The following is a 20,607-nucleotide window of genomic DNA, read 5'->3' as shown; positions in this document are numbered from 1 at the left end:
CTCCATTAAGTGCTGTGCTGGAGTTTCTGTATCAGTTAGCATCTGGAAATTTTACAGAATTATCACTCCTGAATCTGGGATTGTTGCTGTTGTTTTAACAAAAGCTACTAAGTATCATTAGCATTTGAGTATGTTTTGCTTTGGCCATTGCTTAAGTGAACAGCAATATAGTCTTTGGTTTAGCACAGCCCTAGTATGCACAATACGGAGCTTTAAAATCTGCCTTTCAAATGATTAAGTAAACTGTCTGGTTTAGTAAACAGCAGTCAACACGACACTGTTGTCGTAACCAGTGCTTAAGTGCAGTGGATATCAGAGGAAAATTAATTTCCAGCACTTCCTCACATTCTCAGTTCAGAATTTCAAAGCCTGGTCTTGTACAGACATCTCAAACTGTAACTACAGCAACACCAGGTCAGGGAAGATGACCACCTTGACCCAAATCCTCTCCCTGACACCAGGCAGCCGCAAAGCTTGGGAAGACTGCGTGAGCAGGGTATCCATGTAGCAATATTACAGTCTCCCAGCAGAGGCTTCTTCAGACAGGAATTGTATGTTGCTATTCAATGCCTCTTGGTAGGCTTGCTTCTATGAATGTAATTGCTTTCTGAACCTACTTGAACCCAGAAGACAAGGCTGTCTATCCTCTCTGTGCCTACACAGCTCAATAATAGGACACAGAGGAGTAAGCTTGAGCACTATGTCCTGCTTTTTGTAGCACTGCTGAAGTCCTAGCTCACACCCTGGCTCTGCTTTGGAGCACTTCTTCCAACTAGCTCTTCCCACAGCTGATGTGCTATAATGGAACCAGCCCCGAGCAGTGAAGGTGCAAGCCACCAGGAGCCTCCTAGCCTTGGGAGCCTAGGGTAATCAAACACTGGCCCACTTCATCTAACACAGCAGACAGAGCAGAAGACCACCTGGTCTAGCACCACCTCTCATACATGGCTAGATATGGGCAGTGAGAGTTGAATACAAGAATGAGGCAAACCAACAGTGGCATTTCCCCAGGATACTTCACCAATCTTCCAAGAATTTGCAACTCAAAACTTCCTAAGCCAGAGGCAGTGGTTTTGTATTTAATAGCCCTTGATGTATTTCTCTTCCATGAACTCATCCAGTCACCTCATTAGCTGATGTAACCTCTCAGCATCCACATCCTGTGGTGAGGAGCTCAACAGCCTGACCACATTACATGAAGAGCCATCACCTTTTCTTTCCATGCCCATAACTGCCTGCTTCACCCAATGCCCTCTGCTGTGGTGCTGTGAACATTCCCAGTATGCCTTCTCCATGCTTTGGATAACTTTAAAGATTTCCACTGCATTGCTTTCTCAGCGTTTTCACTCCTCAAGCAGGAGTTGCTTTCTTCCTCTGAACACCTTTTTTGCCTCCCTCCTCCTTTGCTGTTATATACCTCTGAAATGGGGGTAAGGATCAAAAGCACATGAGAGTGAAGATGAGGGTATGCCACAGCTTATACCATGCAATAATGACATGCACTTTTATTATTTTTCATCCTCTATTAAACAAACCCTAATGTTCTATTTGTCTTTTTTTAAAAAATCAAACTCACATCTGAACACTGCATTGATTTTTTATGAGTTATCCATAGAAGATTTTATCTAAGCTTCTGCATCTTCAGTGACCTGTAGCAATGAATTTCTATGATTATACACACACTTTCTTCTATTGACTTTGAGCATGACATGCATATTACATTCATCTGACATGAAGATACTCAAAAAGAAAAGGCAACTGAAATACACCAGTAGATGATGCTCTGCCATGCTAACACACTTCTTCTGTGTTTTGAAATGGCAAAGAGGTTTCACACTTGAACTTCCAAATCTCCATTCTGATCTCAAATGCACATAAACACACTTCAGACTTTTTCCATGTCATCATTTCATTTGGTTAGAAGTCTTCTATTTTATGCACAGACCCCCAAGAACAGCGGTGAAACAGATGAAAAACACCTTCTGTCATAATCAGGCCAGCGAAAGACCATCTGTTTTACACTGACTTGTGCCCAAGGAGAAGGTGAGATAACCTCCCAGTTCCAACCACTGATGCAGTAATTTTTGGAGTATCTCTGGGGTCTGGGCATGCTACTTGCTGCACAGGAAAAAGACATGTCTTGCCTTACAGATCTTACAAGCAAAGGAGAGGACATAGAACACTAGGCAGGTGCTGACAAACTACCAGATAAAGCATGTGGCTCTCTATTTCAGAGTGACAAAGGTCCAAGCTCATCAGTGAGCTAACTTTTGTAGAGAGGTTTATTTTTCTGAAGCCATAGGTGAATTTTCAGACTGAAGCAGGATTAAAACTAGGGTTAGGGGTGCTCCCAAGAATGCCAGGCATCAAGCAAGAAACACTAATCCATTGTCCTTGGATGAAGGACCAGAAATGGCTTTACCAAAGTGTCATTAAATGCATTTTGTTTGGACTGAGTCATCTTTCAGTTTACCTTCAGGAGGATGAGATACAGGAAGAGAAGCATAAAAAACAGTACTTGCCCCTCTGTCCCCAAAATGTAGATCAATTTTATGTGTAAAAGGCCAAGAAAACCACATCCCCAAATGCCTCACTCTAATCTGCCAACACTGAGCCACTACAAGATAAACACAACAAATGGAGTGAACCATGGCTGCAGATACTCAGATGGTTACTCAGAGCACAAGCCTGAATGACCATGGGCCTCCTCACCCCCTTGCCTTTCCTACCCTGCAGCTCCCAGATTGATGAACTCAGATAGCAATATACTGGCATATGTGTGTGTATATAGATATACATATGTATATGTATGTGTGTATGTATCTCCTGTGCTGTCCATAGCAGATCTCAACAAAGAGTCCCTCCAAAAACATTTTCAAATACCGAAAGCAGCACTACACAAATCCACCACCCTCTATGCATTCTGCTTAAATACTATCACATGCTGTTTCTTTTTCAAGCCTCAGTAATCAAGTCAGTCTATCAGCTGATGACTATTTCTGAATGAAATAAGTTAGCTAAAATACAAATATTTGCATGGCCTCAGACTAGCTTTTCACGAACAAGTTTTAATAACATCAAGGATCAAGAGAAAGCTAAGCCAAACCTAGGAAAAAATACTTTTTTATATGGATAATGATCTCTCTGCAAAATCTTAAACTCCAGTGCATCTGTCCTAAGAGCCTGGAAGCAAAACTACAAATACAAATGGAAGTTACTTAAATTCACCTTAGAAAGAAAGCAAGTAACTGAATACACATAAAATACATATTTGACTCTCATTTTCAGTGGTATGATACTTGCCAATCACTTGTTGTATAGTGATATAAGTCATCAGATTGCTCAAAACTGATGTTTGAATACTGTTTATGTTTGCTGTGTAAAATATCCTATTCTTAAAGAATGCCAGAGCCATAAATCAAAACCAGTTATTGTTCATCTTATTTTTCTTACCTTAAAAGCAAATGCATGATGATACAAAATCAGTTACATGATTACATACTATTTTTCTCCATGGAGCTTCACTGTTCTGATGTACTGTCCATATACTGAGCTGTAACCTCTTCCAGTTTGAAAAGTGGAATCCTTACCCTTGTCTATAGCAGCAGTCATCAACTGGGCTGAGCCCTTTTGGTCCACAGCACAAAAGCCTAGTGCGGGACTTTAACCAGGGCATTACTACCCTGTCTGTGGCAAACCCAGTACTAAAAAAAGGTGGGCAGACACCACAGTGGAGGCCTGAGACTGGCCCCAGTGCTGGGCCCTGCTCTTTGGAATCCTGCCTGATGGTGGGATACAGGATAAGGAGAAGGACCACATGGGCTCAGCATGATTGCAGAGCTTAGGGTGCATGATGGGAATAGCTCCTTTCTAAGTCCAGGATCCACAACAGAAGCAAAAATAAGCTGCTCCTCATGGCAACAAGGCAGCAACAATTTCCATGAGGAGACCAGAGGAGAGGAGCAGAAATTGAGACAGGGACAGAAGAACACATTAGGCAGTGTGAAGTGGAAGATGTGAAGAATAATAAAGCAACACCATAACACAATCACTGAAAGAAGGCAAACTACTGGGTTTTTTTTCCAGGCTCAGATATTCTGTCCCTGCCCACCACAAGTCTCTGATCACTTTATTCTGCCCACTGTTCCTTCTCTCAGTCTGGGGTTTCATGCACAGTTCCATGCACCTCGTTCCCAAACATTTTCACCATAACCCTGTCAAGTCTTCTGACTTAACTCAAGGTTCCTGCTCTTTACTTTTCTATGCTTTCATCACCAATACTTCTCCATTCTAGTCTCCCTGCTTCTTGGCTCCACGCATGTGAATTAAACAGTCACCTCCTTCTCCACACTGCTTCTATATCAGCAGACACATCCTGCCATCGAAGACATAGTAGAGAGTCTTCAATGCTCCCTCTATATGGTGCTTACCATAGCAGTAACATCTGGGAATGATAACGGCAAGGGAAGTCCACTCAGCCCTCCAGTCACCAACTGGAGAGCTTTTGTTCTTTCCTGAAAGATAGGCAACTGCTAACAACACTGAGACATTCAGCATGCTCTGTACTGAGAGCATGTTCAGTAAGTGATACTATGAAAGTCAAGCCCTCAACATCCCTCCATCGAGTGTGCAACCTGAGCATTGTGACAAAATGATAACTGAGACAAATTCTGGACATTTTTCATAGGCCAAACATAAGATAAACGCCCATCACAAGATTGATCCCAAGCCAAGTATCTTTTTCTTGCTCCAAAACACAAAGCTGCAAGGATTCAAGAGTCTCAGGGGAAGTATCTCTCAATACAGGCAAAAAAATGTAGATCCATGGAAAAAGAAAGATTGAGGTTTCCTAATGCAACATGATGGATACCTAAACCATCTTAATCAGATGCATGGCCAAAGAATACAAATCCCTCTAACCACGTTCCCAGAAATCTCTGAACTGTTTGATCAGAAACTTCCCAAAGAGAATCTGTCTTCTGGAGGAACTCAACCTGCAAAAAACGTCAGCCTAGGTTTCAGCTTAGCAAATACACAAGCATATGAAAGCAGAGCACTGTACTAGAAAACACTAGATAATTTTAACTGTAGGCAACACTGCTGCTTAGGATAAAATAACGACTCCTTCAAGTGCTCTAGGCTAGAAAATGGGGCAGTAATCATTATTCTGCAAAGCACAGCCTGTGGGTTCAATCCTGCATACATGCAGGGTGGCACCTTTATTTGACAGGGAAGACAATTTTAGGCAAGCCTGCTGTCTCCAAGCTCTGAATCAGGAGACTGGCCTGCTAGAGGTGCTGCCAGCTTGAGGAAATCACCATGGTGTTTGATTCCTGTTTCTGGAAAATCCTCATCTTCACAGGTTCACTAAGACAGTGCACAGCTTGGCACTTACGTTCTCCAAATACTCTTGCTACAGCCCATCCCTGAAGAGCAACTCCATGTCCATATTTCTCTACAGAAACTTATACAGGACTGGGTCCTCCATCAGCTGACAGCTCTCAGAATCAGACATCGATCAGTGGATGAGTTGCCTAGGTCTGGAAACTGTGAACACTAATTATTTAGCATCACCAAACAAAATAAACCCATGGTGAGTTTTGTGCCAGAGTAAGAAAGCAATAATTTTCCACTGCAAGAGACAGTGGCCACTTGTTGAGACAAACAGGTTAGCCATGCCCATCTGAGGTCAAACCCTACAGCCCTTCTGGAGAATTTGGCACCGTGAAAAGAATCAAGTTCCTCTGCTGGCAGTAATGCTTATAAGCACTAATTATTTCTGAGTCACTTGAGTGAAAGTAAACTGCCATCATGGAGACAGTTAAGGAGTATGGAGGAAAGTTTCTGGGTAAACGTGCTCGTTAATTGACAAATCAGGTTTGTGTCTACCGCGGAAACACCACCACACAACCCCTCCAGGAGGAAACCCTGTGCTGCCGTGCAGCCATGGATTTCACGTTTCCCCCTGCTCTGCACACCGAAGAGAAACAAGTGGAAGCCCGGCGCAGGGCTGCAGCAGCAATGGGGCTGCCCGGGCACCCTACGCGACCTCTGAAAAATCCCACTGGTCTCAATTGGAAGTTTTCCTTCACCAAACGCTATGCAGAGCCTGTTTCAGTCCAGTCTAAATAAAGCCCCGACATCAGGAAACTGCCAACCACGCCAAAAAGAGATGGCCAGGAGGATAGGTCTGGGGGCAACTTGTTTTCCCAAAGGGACGGGTCAGCCTGGTCGGGACAGACACACCGCGCTCCCCACGCAGAAACTTTCCCGCGGCCGAGGCGATGCCGCCCAGCACTGTCGGGCACGTCCGCCACCCCCGCAGTGCCGTGGGACGGAGGGGAGCAGACCCCGATCGCCTCGGGGGAGGACACGCGTGGGCGGGAACCCCGTGTGGATGCTGCTCATCCTCAGCAAGAATGTCGCGGGTGGGTGCCCCGCTGGGCGGAGGGAGGGCCGAGGCCGCAGGGCCACGCGTTACCTGGGGTGCCGGTGCTGCGGGAGCGCAGCGGGGAAGTCCCAGCCGCTGCCGCCGCCGCCGCTGCTGCTGCTGTCCGCGGTGGCCACCTGGGCGCGGGAGCCTCCGCTGGTGTCGGTGCCGGCGGTGCCGCTGCCTGTGCCGCCGGGCTGGCTGCCACCGCTTTTCCGGTGCCTGCCGGTGCCGCTGCGGCAGCGGCCGCCGCTGCTCCAGCCGCGCAGGAGGCCGGCCTCGGGAGCCGGTAAACTCTTCTTTGCTGACGAGGAGCCGGGGACGCTGCCCACCTCCTGCCTGCCGCCGGTGCCGGTGCCGTGTCTCATGGTGCGCGGGGCCGCCGCATGCCGAGCTGCCGCCGCCCCGGGCGCCGCGGGACCCACGCGCGCCGGGGCCAGGGGCTCCGCCGGCAGCGGGAGGCCGTCAGGAGCCCGGGCTGCTGCGCGGGGGGGAGGAAGCCGGGGGCCAGGGGGTCTGCTGGCTGGGGCTCCCGCTGGGGCATTAAGTTGGACGCGCGGCCGGGAGAGGAAGGGCGGGCGCGGGGGCTGTGGGGCCGATAGTTCTTCGTGAAGTTGCAGCCCGGAGGGTGAGGCGGGGGCATCCTCTCTGACGGCCCTTCATTGCAGCCGCCACTTCCCCTCTCCTGCCCCCGCCGCCGGGCCGCCGCCCGGAGACCTCAGCCGACGGCGCTGGGGGAAAGCGCCCAGCGCTCCGCGCCCATGGGCAGCTGCAGCCCCGGCGGCTGCTAGCAGCCGCGGCGCTTCTCCCGCGCCGCCTTCCTCAGCAGCTCGCTCGCCTTCCTCGGCAGAGATCGAGGGAGGGGGGTGGGGGGTGGTGAGGGGGAAGACGGACACCCAAACCCGGGGTCGGTGAGCAAAATGGGTCAGGGATGGGGAAAGGGAACCCGGCTCTCGCCTCCCACCTTCCCGCGGTGGGCTCCGAGAAGACCGGGTTGGGCCGGTGGGCAGCAAGAGGGCTGCAGAGGAGCTCTCCCGCCCCGGCTTCCCGTGCACAAGTGCAGGGAATGTTCCACTGACCTACATATTTTTCCAAACATACGTGACCTTTTTTTTTTTTCTCTCTCTCGTTCTGTGGGAGGAGACAGGCGAGAATCCAAGAGAAGGAGAAGCTGGAAAGAGAACGAAAGGGGAAGCAGAGGGGAAAATCCCAAAACCATACAAGTAAAACCCCTCTACCAAAAAGCCATCCCCAACGCCTCGAGCAAACTCCAGCATGCCCGCCTTTGCTTGTGTCTATAGCGACATCCCTCGCTGCACCGGCGCCCCCCTCCCCTCCCGCCCATAGCTTGACCCCGGGAGACCCCGCCACGCTAGCCGGCCACTGTGCCGCTGTCCCCGCCCGGGCAGCGCTGCGCCCAGCTGCTTGGACGCCGGCTCCCAGGGCGCCCCGGCGGGGTCCCTGCCCGGCTCGGTTTCGCTTGGCAGGCTAGGGACACGCTCCGTGCTCCGCCCGGCAGGGACCCTGCGCCCTGCCCTTACCCACCCTTCTGCCGGCAGCAGGCGCCAGAGGAGCCTGGTCGAAGGGGGGGCACGGCACCTCGCTGCCCCGGGGCAGGGTCTGGGCCTCCCAGGGCACCGGCAGGAGCTCCCGATTTGGTTATGCAACGCCGCGTCGGCAATTAGAGCAAAACCTTGATAGAGAGCTTGCTTTTTTCGTCTTTTTTTTTTTTTCCCCGTTCTTTTTCTTGTTGCAAAGTAGGTCATTCTTTTTATTCCACACTTTGCCTTTTTTTTTTTTTTTAATTATTTTTCCCCCTTTTCCTAATACTCCTGCAAAGTGGCCAGTGAGAGATGAGGAGATATGTTGGAGTCTGGGAGGAGCTGCTGATTCGGAGCGTTCCTTTCGCTTCTCTGGGCGTTCCTGCCGACTTTTGACGGCGGCAGGGAGCGGGGTCTGCGGGTACCCTTCTTCTCCCAGGGGAGCAGGAGTGGCTGGGAAGCAAGGGCACGGTATGGCGTTGGTATCCCCGCCGCCTCCCACATCCCTCGCCCTCCCGGGCCCGGCCGCCCAGCCGGCCTCTCCCGGGCCCTGCCGGTTGTTGCCCCCTGGCCGCTGTCAACCTCACACCAGCTCTGCAGTTGGGAATTGCTGGTGGTGCTGTGTCCGCCCAGCCAATGTCCCCTCTGGTTCTATTGCTATACGAGAGAAACACCTAGGGCAGGCACCTCTTCCTGCCATAGAAGGATTCTCCTCGTGGGATACAGATTTGATTTTTAGGACAGTTGCATTTTTGTTCACATAAGGAATTTGCTGTGGAGGGAAAAGCCTCTTTGAGCTTTGTCCCCACCAGAAGTGCCTGCCCGTGTGGCCACATCTGTGCCAGCAGAGTTTGTCTGGTGGGCTGGGGGCTACTTCTCCCCCCCACCCCCAACCCCTTCCCCCGCCATTCTACCTTATTTTAAAGGCAGGTTAATAGTTGAAAAATACCATCCAGGAGAGCCCTCTCTGTCTACGCAGGGGCTCTGTGTGTGGGGGGGGGGTGGGGGTGCAGCGTGTGGGCTGAACGTTGCTGCAGCTCCCTAGCTGCAGCGAGGACCCGTGCTGCTTCTCTCACTACCCCCACCACCCAGTTACCCTCAGTTACTCCCAGTTGTCCAATGATGCCCGGCTGCCCCTAGCCATCCAGCCACCTATTCAGTCCAATTCAATCCCAAATACAAATGTTAATAATTACAACGTATGGAAAAATGTTACAGTCTTTGGCTGAGCATTTTTACACCGTTCTTTATAAAACGGGCATGACTAATGCTGAAAGGGTAAAGTTGTTTACTTTTAACCAAGATTAAATAGAAAACTTTGAAAAGCTCCTCCCTTCCTTTGGATGAAACCCAGCATTTTTTCCCATTTGGAAATTGTCAAACAGTGGTTAAACAATCCTTTGGCAAACAAGTAGTGCCTGAGGGAATAAAGCATCAGATACATGGGGAGTGGAATAAAAGACATTTCTGTTCCTGAGGTATTTTTCTTGCATTGCACAATGAAGTATAACATAAAATCTTCAAGCCTTGTAAGGTTAGAGAGAAATAACTTCCCATGATTACATGCACCGCATGATTTGATATTCCAGTCCTTTTGAAAACATACCAAAACCCTGCCCCCAAAACAACCCTAAGGTTTCAAAAGCTGTGAAATCAACTACCTTGAGGAAAATACCATGTTGAGAAAGGCAATCAGAGACACAGGAGCATATGCACAAAATCACATCTCTACCATGCTGAACATTTTCCAGGTGAATTTCTAAGGACTCCATTGCACAAGTGAAGAAGTGAGACTACTTAAGGATTGGCTTTTAATTTTTTCCCCTAGGTTACCAGTGTAAACTGTAATTAGAGCAGCAAGCAGCAGATTGGCTTAGGGTGAGGCAGGCTTTTCCCAGTGCATACCTGAGTCCTGAGTTGTGAAACCCCAACCACTCAAAACAGGCACATTCTCTCCATCCAGTGACACATGGAAAATAACCCAATACTATCAATCCTGCATTCAGTTTGGAAATTAATCAAAAGACTACACTGATGCCACATGTAAGAACTTTAAGGCAGGAGGCTGGGATTCTTTTTTTTTTTTTAATAATCTTTTTGTCATCAAGAAATATCAGTTAACAAATTTTTCAGATGCCAGGAACCTATGATCCAAAGCTGCAGTCTCTTCTCTTTCAACTAGAACAGGCGGGCCAGCCTTCACGGCCCAGAAATGGTGCAGCAGGGTTGTCAATGGGCTATGAACCACAACCTAGGTGTCTCCCAAGGTGAAGGGCCAAAGGGAAGAATGGGAGGAGACAGCAGCTCTCCTGAGACCTCACTGCTCCATTGTGGCAAACCCATGGGAGGAATGTGGGGTTGGGTGCAAGTTCATCCCAGACATACTGGGCTTAACTCTGCTGGCTTGCTTTCTCTTTCTGCCAGGGATGTGGATTATGCAGTGCTGCCACCACAATGTGACATAACCCTGTATCCCTCAACAAGGGAGCTACCTCAAACATTGCTTGGCTCTAGTGCTAGAGCCTGGCCACCACAACCTGGAAGCATAGGCATTACCTGTGTAATTGTGATGCTTTTAACCTTTATAGGGCTGATTAACCTAGAGAAGACTTTATCGAGGAGGTCAGAGGCAAGACAAGAGGTAATGGTTTAAAACTGAGAAATGGTAGATACAGACTTGATATTAGGAAAATGTTCATCACTATGAGGGTAGTGAGATACTGGGAAAGGTTGCCCAGGGACGTTGTGGATACCCCTTCCCCTGAAAGTGTTCAAGGCCAGGTTGGATGGGACTTTGAGCTACCTGGTCTAGTGGGAGATGTCTATGCCCATGGCAGGGAGTTGGAGGTAGATATGCTTAAGGTCCCTTCCAAACCAAACCATTCTGGGATTCCATGATTAAACAGGCATGAGTACACGTTGCAAGGAAATAAAGTGCAACTTGCAGTTCTTAATTTAAACGGGGAGCCTACTTTTGGATTAGTGTTTGTGTGGAAGTAAAAAGATAAATAATCATCTTCTAACCAACATAAATGGCAGCAGTTGTGCAAAAATTGGGAGATAGCACTGTAGGAGAGAGGGGCATAATGGAAGTGAATAAAGGACTCTCAAAGTTCAAATCAAATCGCACCAAAAATGAAACTATTATGTTTTCAAGTAAGAAGAAGATGGACAAGGATTAAATTGATTGATACTCATTAGACTTTGGACCACTAATTTCCCTGTTTTCCACACTGAAAGAGCACATCAGGGACAAATATATGACAGGAAAATTTAGTGGCTCCTGCTGTCAAAGCAGTCACACCTACTGTGGATGCTGGGAGCTCTGTGTTGCTTTGCAGACAGGCTGGCTGGGGTAGGTGTGCATGGGAGCATGAGGACAGGTGTATGGAGCTCCTTTTTTGGGTAAAACACTTCTGTAACCAATTTTGGCAGAAATTTCCACAGTGAGGAATGGTCTTCAGACAATCAGCATTGTTTTTCATTCTGCAGCTTACAGCTTCCTGAAGGAAGGAGAGGTGGTGCATACTTATGAACCAGCAAGCAGCACAGCCTCCAAGTCAGAGAAAGGTGGAGAGATGCCACAGTGAAATGAACCTTAGATACATTTCACCGGTGCTGCCTCAAGCGCAGGTGTAAGATTTCTGATGGGTCTTCAGGATCTCTTCAACAAGAAAAATGAACTCACTGTTTTTCTGCAGGGTTATTACAAGAGATGACTCAATTTACTGATTTGAACTTATCTTAGTCTGATCTATTTTGAAGCAAAAGTATATCCGTTGACAGAGTTTTCATGGGAGAACTTATTAATGTATACAACCTACCTGAGGATTTTACTTTCCCAGCTTATTTAAAAAAGGAGTTGCAGGTTTTCTTTAAGTGATTAATGCACAGAGTGTGGAGGAAGAAGACATGGGTTGAAAAATTAGTGACTAAATATTGAATAGACTTAATGTCTGGGAGGACTAAAATTGCTGCTGGGTGGCCAGAAAGGTCTAATCCTTCTGCCTGACAATTGTATGGCTGAGCATTTACAGCCTTCCTGTCAAAGAAAACAGTTCTGCAGCATGAGCTACAGCTCACATGCACTCCATGGTCATGGAGCATACTGTATGTGTATGTCTGTGTATCAACCTGGTGAGCCAAATCTCAAGACTGTGGGAAGAATTCCTTCTCTTATGGGAAAGAAGTAGTCCATTTGCCTTCTGGTTAATAGAGGCCTTAGTGTCAGTGCACCTCTTAGCCTATGCAAGGCCTCTCATCCACTTGCAACAAGACCAGAATACACCTCACGGCAAAGTCCAGTTTCAGTGGGATTGTCCTGGTTGATAGAAGTAAGGAATTATGGCATGACTGTACCTGGGAGAAAGGCTCTGGTCTGAAGTAGGATAATGAAACTTTATGAGATTTGAGGGCTCTTCAAGAAAATGAAGTCCAAACTCATGCCTGGAAATAAAGGACCTACTATTTTTCTCAGGAAGTCCTTGTGAAACAGAAAATAGTAAAGGGTTATAGTGCCACAGCTGAATTAAGAATGTCTGTGAGAAGCCTGAATGCAAACACGGTGTCTTCAGCTTTACCTTGAGTAAGAAAAACAACAGTGTTAGTGTTGGACTGAGGTAGTGGTTTTTGGCAAGACACAATCCCTATCAGTCTCTACAATTACTTAAATTCTTGGCAGATTTCACAGAGACCTCCTACCTCTTCCAGAAGCTCTTGATGAGTAGCAGGAAGGTGTAGTGGGCTGTTGCCTCTCCATACAATAGGTGGCCTGATCCCTGTTTCTGCTGACTTCAGCAGGAGCTAGATTAAATTCATCCTCACTTTCAGGATTCTGCAGTTTTCCAAATTCTTTCCTGATTGCTCCCACCTCTCTCTTTTCCTACGTACTGTTCTTGCTCACAACCTGGGAGTTATGCTACTTACCACCACACACTCGCTCTTTCATATTGTCCTCATCTTCCTTTGGTTCTGTGCTCCACTCTACTCTTGCATGTACCACAAACTTGTTACATTATTACTAATGACACTTAAAAAAACCCCAACGACAAACAAATCAGGTTAATATCTTCCTTGCTCTTTCAGTATTTTGATTGGTGTTGCCTAAACCGCAGTAGTTAGTAGCACTGGATGCCAATATGGCACTGGGAGCGGTCTGCCATGCACTCACCTCTGAACAGATGTTGAATTCCTGGTAAAAGTAAGAAAACTACTGAGCTGAATTATACATTTTAAAACAATCTACTTTGCTCTTTAAAATAGTTAGTTTGAGTACAGTTATACAGTTAAAAAAATAATTATAAGATTTTTTTCCCTTTGAGCTATATTATTTCCTTTCTCACTGTCAATAAAAATGGGCTGCTTCATGGACAAACCCTATGAGGAGAGGCTGAGGGAGCTGGGGTTGTTTAGCCTGGAGAAGAGGAGACTCAGGGGTGATCTTATTACTGCCTACAACTACCTTAAAGGACATTGTAGTCAGGTGGGGGGTGGCCTCTTCTCCCAGGCAACCAGCAATAGAACAAGGGGACACAGTCTCAAGTTGTGCCTGGGTAGGTCTAGGCTGGATGTTAGGAGGAAGTTCTTGCCAGAGAGAGTGATTGGCATTGGAATGGGCTGCCCAGGGAGATGGTGGAGTCACCATCCCTGGAGGTGTTCAAGAAAAGACTGGATGAGGCACTCAGTGCCATGGTCTAGTTGACTGGATAGGGCTGGGTGCTAGGTTGGCCTGGATGATCTTGGAGGTCTCTTCCAACCTGGTTGATTCTATGATTCTATGATTCTATGACTGCTTCTCCTTTTTCGTGGATGTCCACTTCTCTCCCTAGTATTCTTGCAAACACTGTTCTGATTTCATTGGGAACAAACCTCTCAAAACCACTTTCACTAATACAAAAGCAGGTGAGACGATCTGTTGCTTTTACAAAGTTTTGGCTGTAAAAACTTGGAAGTTGTAATTGGCCACCATCATTATGGCAATAAGGCTGATGAAGGATCTGGACAACAAGTGTTATGAGGAGTGGCTGTGGGAACTGGGATTGTTTAATCTGGAAAAGAGGAGCCTGAGGGGAGACCTCATTGCTCTCTGCAACTACCTAAAAGGAGGTTGTAATGAGGTGAGGATCAGTCTCTTCTCCATAGTATCAGGTGACAGAATGAGAGGAAGTGGCCTCAGGTTGCTCCAGGGGAGGTTTAGGTTGCACATTAACAGAAGATTTCTTTACTGAAAGGTGGTCAGGTATTGGAATAGTTACCCAGGGAGGCGATGAAGTTCCTATCCGTGGAGGTAATTAAGGGTTGCGTAGATGCAGTGCTTAGGGATGAGGTTTACTTGAGGACTTGTCAGTGTTAGGCTAATGATTGGACTTGATGATCTTAAAGGTCATCTAGGCAATTCAGTTATTCTGTGATTCCATGATTATGTGAATGACCATGGTGGTGTTAGGTCAATGGTTGGACTTGATGGTCTTAGAAGTCTTTTCCATCTGAAACAACTACATGATTTTATCAGGGCAGGGTGCACACAGATGCGGCTGCTAGCACAGGCTGTGCTATCCCACTTGCACAGAGTCTTACAGGTAGGAAAGAAGCAGAGGAAGAGAAAGTGTTAAAGATGTAAATATTGACTCAAAGAAAGGAGACATAAAGGAGAATGTGGGAGAACTGTAAATGAGACAGAGAGGATGGAGAAAAATTCTTCAGCAACTGTAATTAGGTTAGATTTCACAAGTAATTGCAGTCTTCCAGCATCAGCAGATACTGTAGGCAATATTTGCCCTCAGCAGCATTTGCAGAGAAGGCAGTGAGTTGTTTCAGCCCACACGGCCTGATCCTGATGTGGCTGCACTGACTGCACACAGACCTGAGCCTTTCCTGAGCCTGATGTCCTCCCTTTCCACACCACTGGAAGCAGAAGCAGCATCCAGCCAGGAGGTTTGCAGGGAGTGGAGTGGAAGCACTGGGCACAGAGACATTGCCTGTATGGATGCAGACACACAGCCTAAGTGGAAGAATATGTATTTATTGAAGCTGCTGGTGCAAAATTGAGCTAGCAATTTAATACTGAACAGAAGGTGTTTAAACTACCACCAGTGCCTGGATGAAGCTAGTACTTTTGCAGAGGGCATGGAGAGGCTGGGCTGATACCTACCTCCTTGTCACAGGTTGGAAAAGTAGCTGGGATACAGGAACTGCAGTCCCTCCTGTTCTTTAAGATGTACCTCTCTTGTATAAAACTAGATTATATAGGCCTTCTGCAGGGAAAATAGATTTCACCTTTAAGTCTTCTGCAGAGGTTTTACATTAGCAGTTTGTGCACCATCAGAAAATCAATTACCATTGGTATTACATGCAGATGAACAGCCCAGAGTAATGGAGAATTCCTTTTACACAATGCTTTGAATAAAATGCTAAATACAGCAAAATATTTTCCGAAGGGCTATTTATAGGCTCTGCGTGGGAAGTATGTCTCTGAGGGGAAGTGTGCACCTTTGTGATTTGGACGAGGAATGAGTCTCAGCCTTCTTAATGCAAACATTGGTCGAGCACATATTTCTGCCAGAATGGATTAAAGACAGCAGTGCTCCATCATCTGTATTGTGATGGCTGTGCTTCACATGGGTTTTTTTTTCTTTTAAAACAAAAGTTTCACAGGCTGTGCTGTGGTAGTGCCAGTTGTTGCAAGAGCCTAAAATAACTGAAATACTCCCTTGTTCTTGACACTCTTATCATCTTTTCCTGTTCTTAATGCCAAAGCAGTTTACTGATTAGATGTGCTGTGTGTGTTTCAGTAAATCATTGACATCAACACCTCCTTATAAACAAACTCATCTACAGTAACAGCCCTTTTCATGTCCGAGCTTGAGGATGTAGTTGAGGCAAAGAAAGGGACTCAGATAGTCTCAACACAAATGATTATGAAAATAAAAGCAGCAATGCAGGGACAGACAAAAGTATGCTGCCTCTAACTGTGGCCAGAACACGAAGTCTGAGGAATTGAATAAGAACAGCACAAGCATGCACTTCCCTAGAGTGCTCTCTCAGCTGTCAATAGTTTATGCTCGGGAGCTCCCCATATGCCCATGTAACTACCATGGGCAACGTTTTCCTGCAGGGAACCCCACTGCTTAACTATACACTTTACGAAGAGCCATCTGGTTTTGCTCATTTCAAACCTGCTGGATTTATTTGGAACCCTTTCATTCTTGTGTTGAAGGGAAACAATCAATCCCTTTCCATGCTGTTTATGCTACTCGTGGTTTTATGGACCTGTGCCGTATCCTCTCTCAATCATCACTTTTCCAAGATGAAGAACCAAAGTATGGAAACTGCCATGGTTTTGACCATCTCTATAGCTCTTCTCTGAATATTTTCCAGTGTGTTTCTCTTAAGATGAGGACTAGGACTGCACATAGTATTCAGCAGGAAATCCAAGTGGGCATACACTAAATCTGCGTAGGTACATGCTTCTCCTTCCCTAATAACTGCTAACATGGTACAATGCCTCTTGTGTCTTCAATGTCTTCTGAGATGCATAGTGTATTCCAGTTACACAAGCTCAAAACCATTTTTTCCCATTTACCTGATTTTTTTTTTCAATAGCTCTGCTGAATCCAATCCAAAACAATAGAAGTTTATCTTTTTTAAATTTTTAGTTCCATTAAAAGAAAATTATGGCTACAATATTGTATTGTACCTTCCAATATTTCTAGGGGTGTTATATCTAATTATGTACATAAAAAATAGCCATCCTGGAGGGGAAAGAGGGATCAACCATAGAAAATGTGAACAGCAAAAGGAAACATTTGAAAATGTTCTGAATTTGTGAAAACAAATGTATGATAGGATAGAATAGAGTAGTATAAAAACCTGTTTGACGATTTCACTGCAATAGGATAGGGCAGAATGGAATAATAGGGAAAAAAATCTTTCATAATTTCCCCACAATAGAATGTACTCCCTTCTTTTAAATATTTTTGTTAGAGCTAAATCCCATGAAACCACAAAATCAACTAAAATAACAGATGAATCTTTCTGCCAGTTGCTATTCCAATCTATTACTTTCAGGAAGGAAGGTTGTTTATTTAAAAATATCCTCCTTGCCCTTAAAGATGTAGTCAGATGTTTGTATTACTTGAAAACTCTTGTAAATACCATAATTACCCAGTTCCTTTGTCATGTCGCAACTCTTGCTAGGTGTGTGATTTTATGTCCTACAGATGTAATCTAATGTGTGCTGGTATGATCGAGTAAGACTGATACAGTGCTATTAGAAAATCATCATAGAATCATAGAATCATAGAATCAACCAGGGTGGAAGAGACCTCCAAGATCATCCAGTCCAAGCTAGCACCCAGCCCTAGCCAGTCAACTAGACCATGGCACTAAGTGCCTCATCCAGTCTTTTCTTGAACACCCCCAGGGATGGTGCCTCCACCACCTCCCTGGGCAGCCCATTCCAATGCCAATCACTCTCTCTAGGAAGAACTTCCTCCTAACATCCAGCCTATACCTACCCCGGCACAACTTGAGACTGTGTCCCCTCGTTCTGTTGCTGGTTGCCTGGGAGAAGAGGCCACCCCCTACCTGGCTACAATGTCCCTTCAGCTAGTTGTAGACAGCAATGAGGTCCCCCCTGAGCCTCCTCTTCTCCAGGCTAAACAACCCCAGCTCCCTCAGTCTCTCCTCATAGGGTTTATGTTCCAGGCCCCAGTGATGACCTAAGCTTAAGTCTGATGTTTCCTCCTTCTAAGGTAACTGATACCTATTTCCTACTTGACTCAACCAAGCAAACCACCGAAATCACTCTCTGTTGCTTGCCCTCAGGTTTTCCACCAGTTTCCTGCAGCAGCAGCCTGTACTCCCTGCTGTCACTCCAGGATTAGTCTAACAACCTCAAGCCGAGTGCCACGAGGTAAAAAATATTGAACCGGTGCCTTAAAATGTCTCTCCAAAGTTGTGCCTAAGTATCTCCAGCTGCTTTATGAGGGAGAGTGAAATAGTCTGAAAGCTTCATTTCAATTAAAATAATCTCTGCTCTAGCTCTACTCACAACAATCAGCAGTGGCATTCTGCTTTCAAAAGCTGCATTGGCAGGAGTGTGCTGGCCTGCTCGCTACTTCTGAGAAAAGCAAACAGCTCTGGTCTGCATCACACAAACAGAACCGCATATTTTTGAAACCTTTGATCTACAAATTTCCTACCCCTACCACTCTATCTTGGAAGTCTTTCAAGGAGATGCAGACATTTCTTTGGGGCATGAGGAGTTTTTGACTTTTGCCTTTCTTTGATTATTTATTTTTAGAAAGGTAGAAAGCAAAGATCTTTTCTTTGAGCAAACTTGCCCCAGGCAGCCACTATTCACAGTGGAAGCTGAGTAACAGTTTGCTATTCAAACAGAAATCAGAGTGTGTTGTACAATTGCAACAATATGAGATGGATGTGGCAAGATGGCATGGAGCCATTCCTTCCTGCCCAGTAGAGAAAGAAGCTTTTGGAAAAGCAGATAGAGAGAAGTGTATTGACAATATTTTGGCAAGGCATGAAGTGAGACTGAAGAGGCCATCAGCAGATGTGGGGCACTGAGAGAAGGAGAGGACAAGAAGCTTGAGTGAGATGCATAGAGGTCTGGTGGAAGGTATAGACTAAGACTTGCAGAAATTTGGTGTGACTTACTGATGTGAGTGCTTTGCTGAGACACCAGAGACTTTAGCATAAGTCTGAAGTTCAGTGAGCTGCCTTATTGCCTCATGTCTCAGATTTTCTCGCCAGCCCTTCTTGCTCCTCAATTGCCACCAATGACAAATTGTCAAGAGATGGGAGAAGAAACATAAATTTTGCTGGGACCCAAAGATCAGTTCACAGAGCCTGAATTAAAAAGCAAGACGGGTTTGTGTGGTTTAGGGGAAAGGGATGAGATGACATGGCTTCGTTCAGCTAGATCCTGGGCAGAAGATCTGACATCGTTATGTTCTCAGCTCTAAATGCAATGCTGGGATGAGGTACAGAACGTGCAGCACGCAGCCAGCACAACAAAGTCGTTGCCAGGTAGAGATAAGTTTAGGACAGCCAAATTACATAAAGCCTATCTCTCTTGGTATTTGGCTGCTTAAGAAGATGGGGGTGTTCAGAACCCCTTCTGTATGATGGGGCAGAGCACAATTGTCTAACCTGCTCCTTCAGTAGCCCTCTGGCAGCGACACATGCCAGTGCTTCTTTGTGCTTTTGTTTTACAAATAAAGATCAGCAGTGCTATGTCCTCACAGAGGTACCCAGGCTTGTTTTCAGTTCTCATGTATCTGATTGTGCACCTTATCATGCGCTGGTGGATTAGTTTGTTTACACGAGCTTGGCTTTGAAGACTGAGCATTGTATGAACACAGCACAGTGAGGAGCATTAGGTCCTGACCACGTTCTCCATTCAAATAGCCCCACAAACTAACATTCCAGTCCTGTATGCTGTACCCATGTCTCCTCAGAGCCAGATGTCAATGCCAGGACTCAAGTTTGAATGAGTTTTAGAATCTTTCAGAGAAGGACTCTAATACATCTAGAAATTGCAAGTCGTTTATGTTGACCTAGCCATTGGGTGTCTACTTTCAGGGACACAGATTCCACCACTTAAAAAAAATCTTCTTAGAAGACAGAAAAAAGTCCAAACAACTTTCATGGAACTTCAGGAAGTCACTTGTTTGTCAGCTACTAACCACGCTTCCTGATGACAAAGTCTGTACCAAGAAGAGCTAGTTTAACCCGAGTTCTCAGTTAATGCTATGAAGGAAATGCAATGAACTATATACGTCTAAAAGCACCAAGCTCTCCTGAAGCAGTCATTCCTTTCATAGAAGGAAGAGCCATGAACTGGTGTGGAGATCTGAGACTCCTGAACACATCAATTTCATCCATTGTACATTAATTATGTCTAACTGTAGATCTAACAGAAATTTTGTATGAGTCCACCTCTCCATTCAATTCCTCCAAATTTAGGTGTCTAAGTGTCAGTTGGATGTTTAAGCTCCTCCAACAGTCACTAGAGATGTAAAGACTGTCCTGTACTCAGCCCTAGCCAGGCCACACCTTGAGTACTGTGTCCAGTTCTGGGCAACTCAATTCAAGAGAGATGTTGAGGTGCTGGAACGTGTCCAGAGAAGGGCAACAAAGCTGGTGAGGGGCCTGGAACACAAACCCTCTGAGGAGAGGCTGAGGGAGCTGGGGTTGTTTAGCCTGGAGAAGAGGAGGCTCAGGGGCGACCTCATTGCTGTCTACAACTACCTGAAGGGACATTGTAGCCAGGTGGGGGTTGGTCTCTTCTGCCAGGCAACCAGCAACAGGACAAGGGGACACAGTCTCAAGTTGTGCCTGGGTAGGTATAGGCTGGGTGTTAGGAGGAAGTTCTTGGCAGAGAGAGTGATTGGCATTGGAATGGGCTGCCCAGGGAGGTGGTGGAGGCACCATCCCTTGAGGTGTTCAAGAAAAGCCTGGATGAGGCACTTAGTGCCATGGTCTAGTTGACTGGCTAGGGCTGGGTGCTAGGTTGGACTGGATGATTTTGGAGGTCTCTTCCAACCTGGTTGATTCTATGATTCTATAATCAGTGGAGCCAGAGGCAGCTCAGCTAAGCAAGTGATGAAGTTTACC

The 20,607-nt window shown here is 46.3% G+C and overlaps 1 protein-coding gene across 2 annotated transcripts in view; it reads right to left on the bottom strand.

Annotated features, from left to right (window-relative positions):
* The window catches only part of NPAS2 (neuronal PAS domain protein 2), a 114,549-nt gene extending 107,799 nt beyond the window's left edge, over positions 1-6,750 (bottom strand). Inside the window, exon 1 of one of the 2 annotated variants that reach the window (XM_064143595.1) lies at positions 6,482-6,750. The gene's annotated coding sequence lies outside the window, so the exon portion shown is untranslated. The remainder of the gene's footprint in view (positions 1-6,481) is intronic. The other variant, XM_064143597.1, reaches the window with a different exon arrangement.
* Positions 6,751-20,607: the final 13,857 nt, after the last annotated feature.

This window comes from Pogoniulus pusillus, chromosome 5 (genome assembly GCF_015220805.1).
Source record: "Pogoniulus pusillus isolate bPogPus1 chromosome 5, bPogPus1.pri, whole genome shotgun sequence".
In the NCBI taxonomy this organism is placed as follows: Eukaryota; Metazoa; Chordata; class Aves; order Piciformes; family Lybiidae; genus Pogoniulus; species Pogoniulus pusillus.
This window is presented reverse-complemented; position numbering and strand designations above follow the sequence as displayed.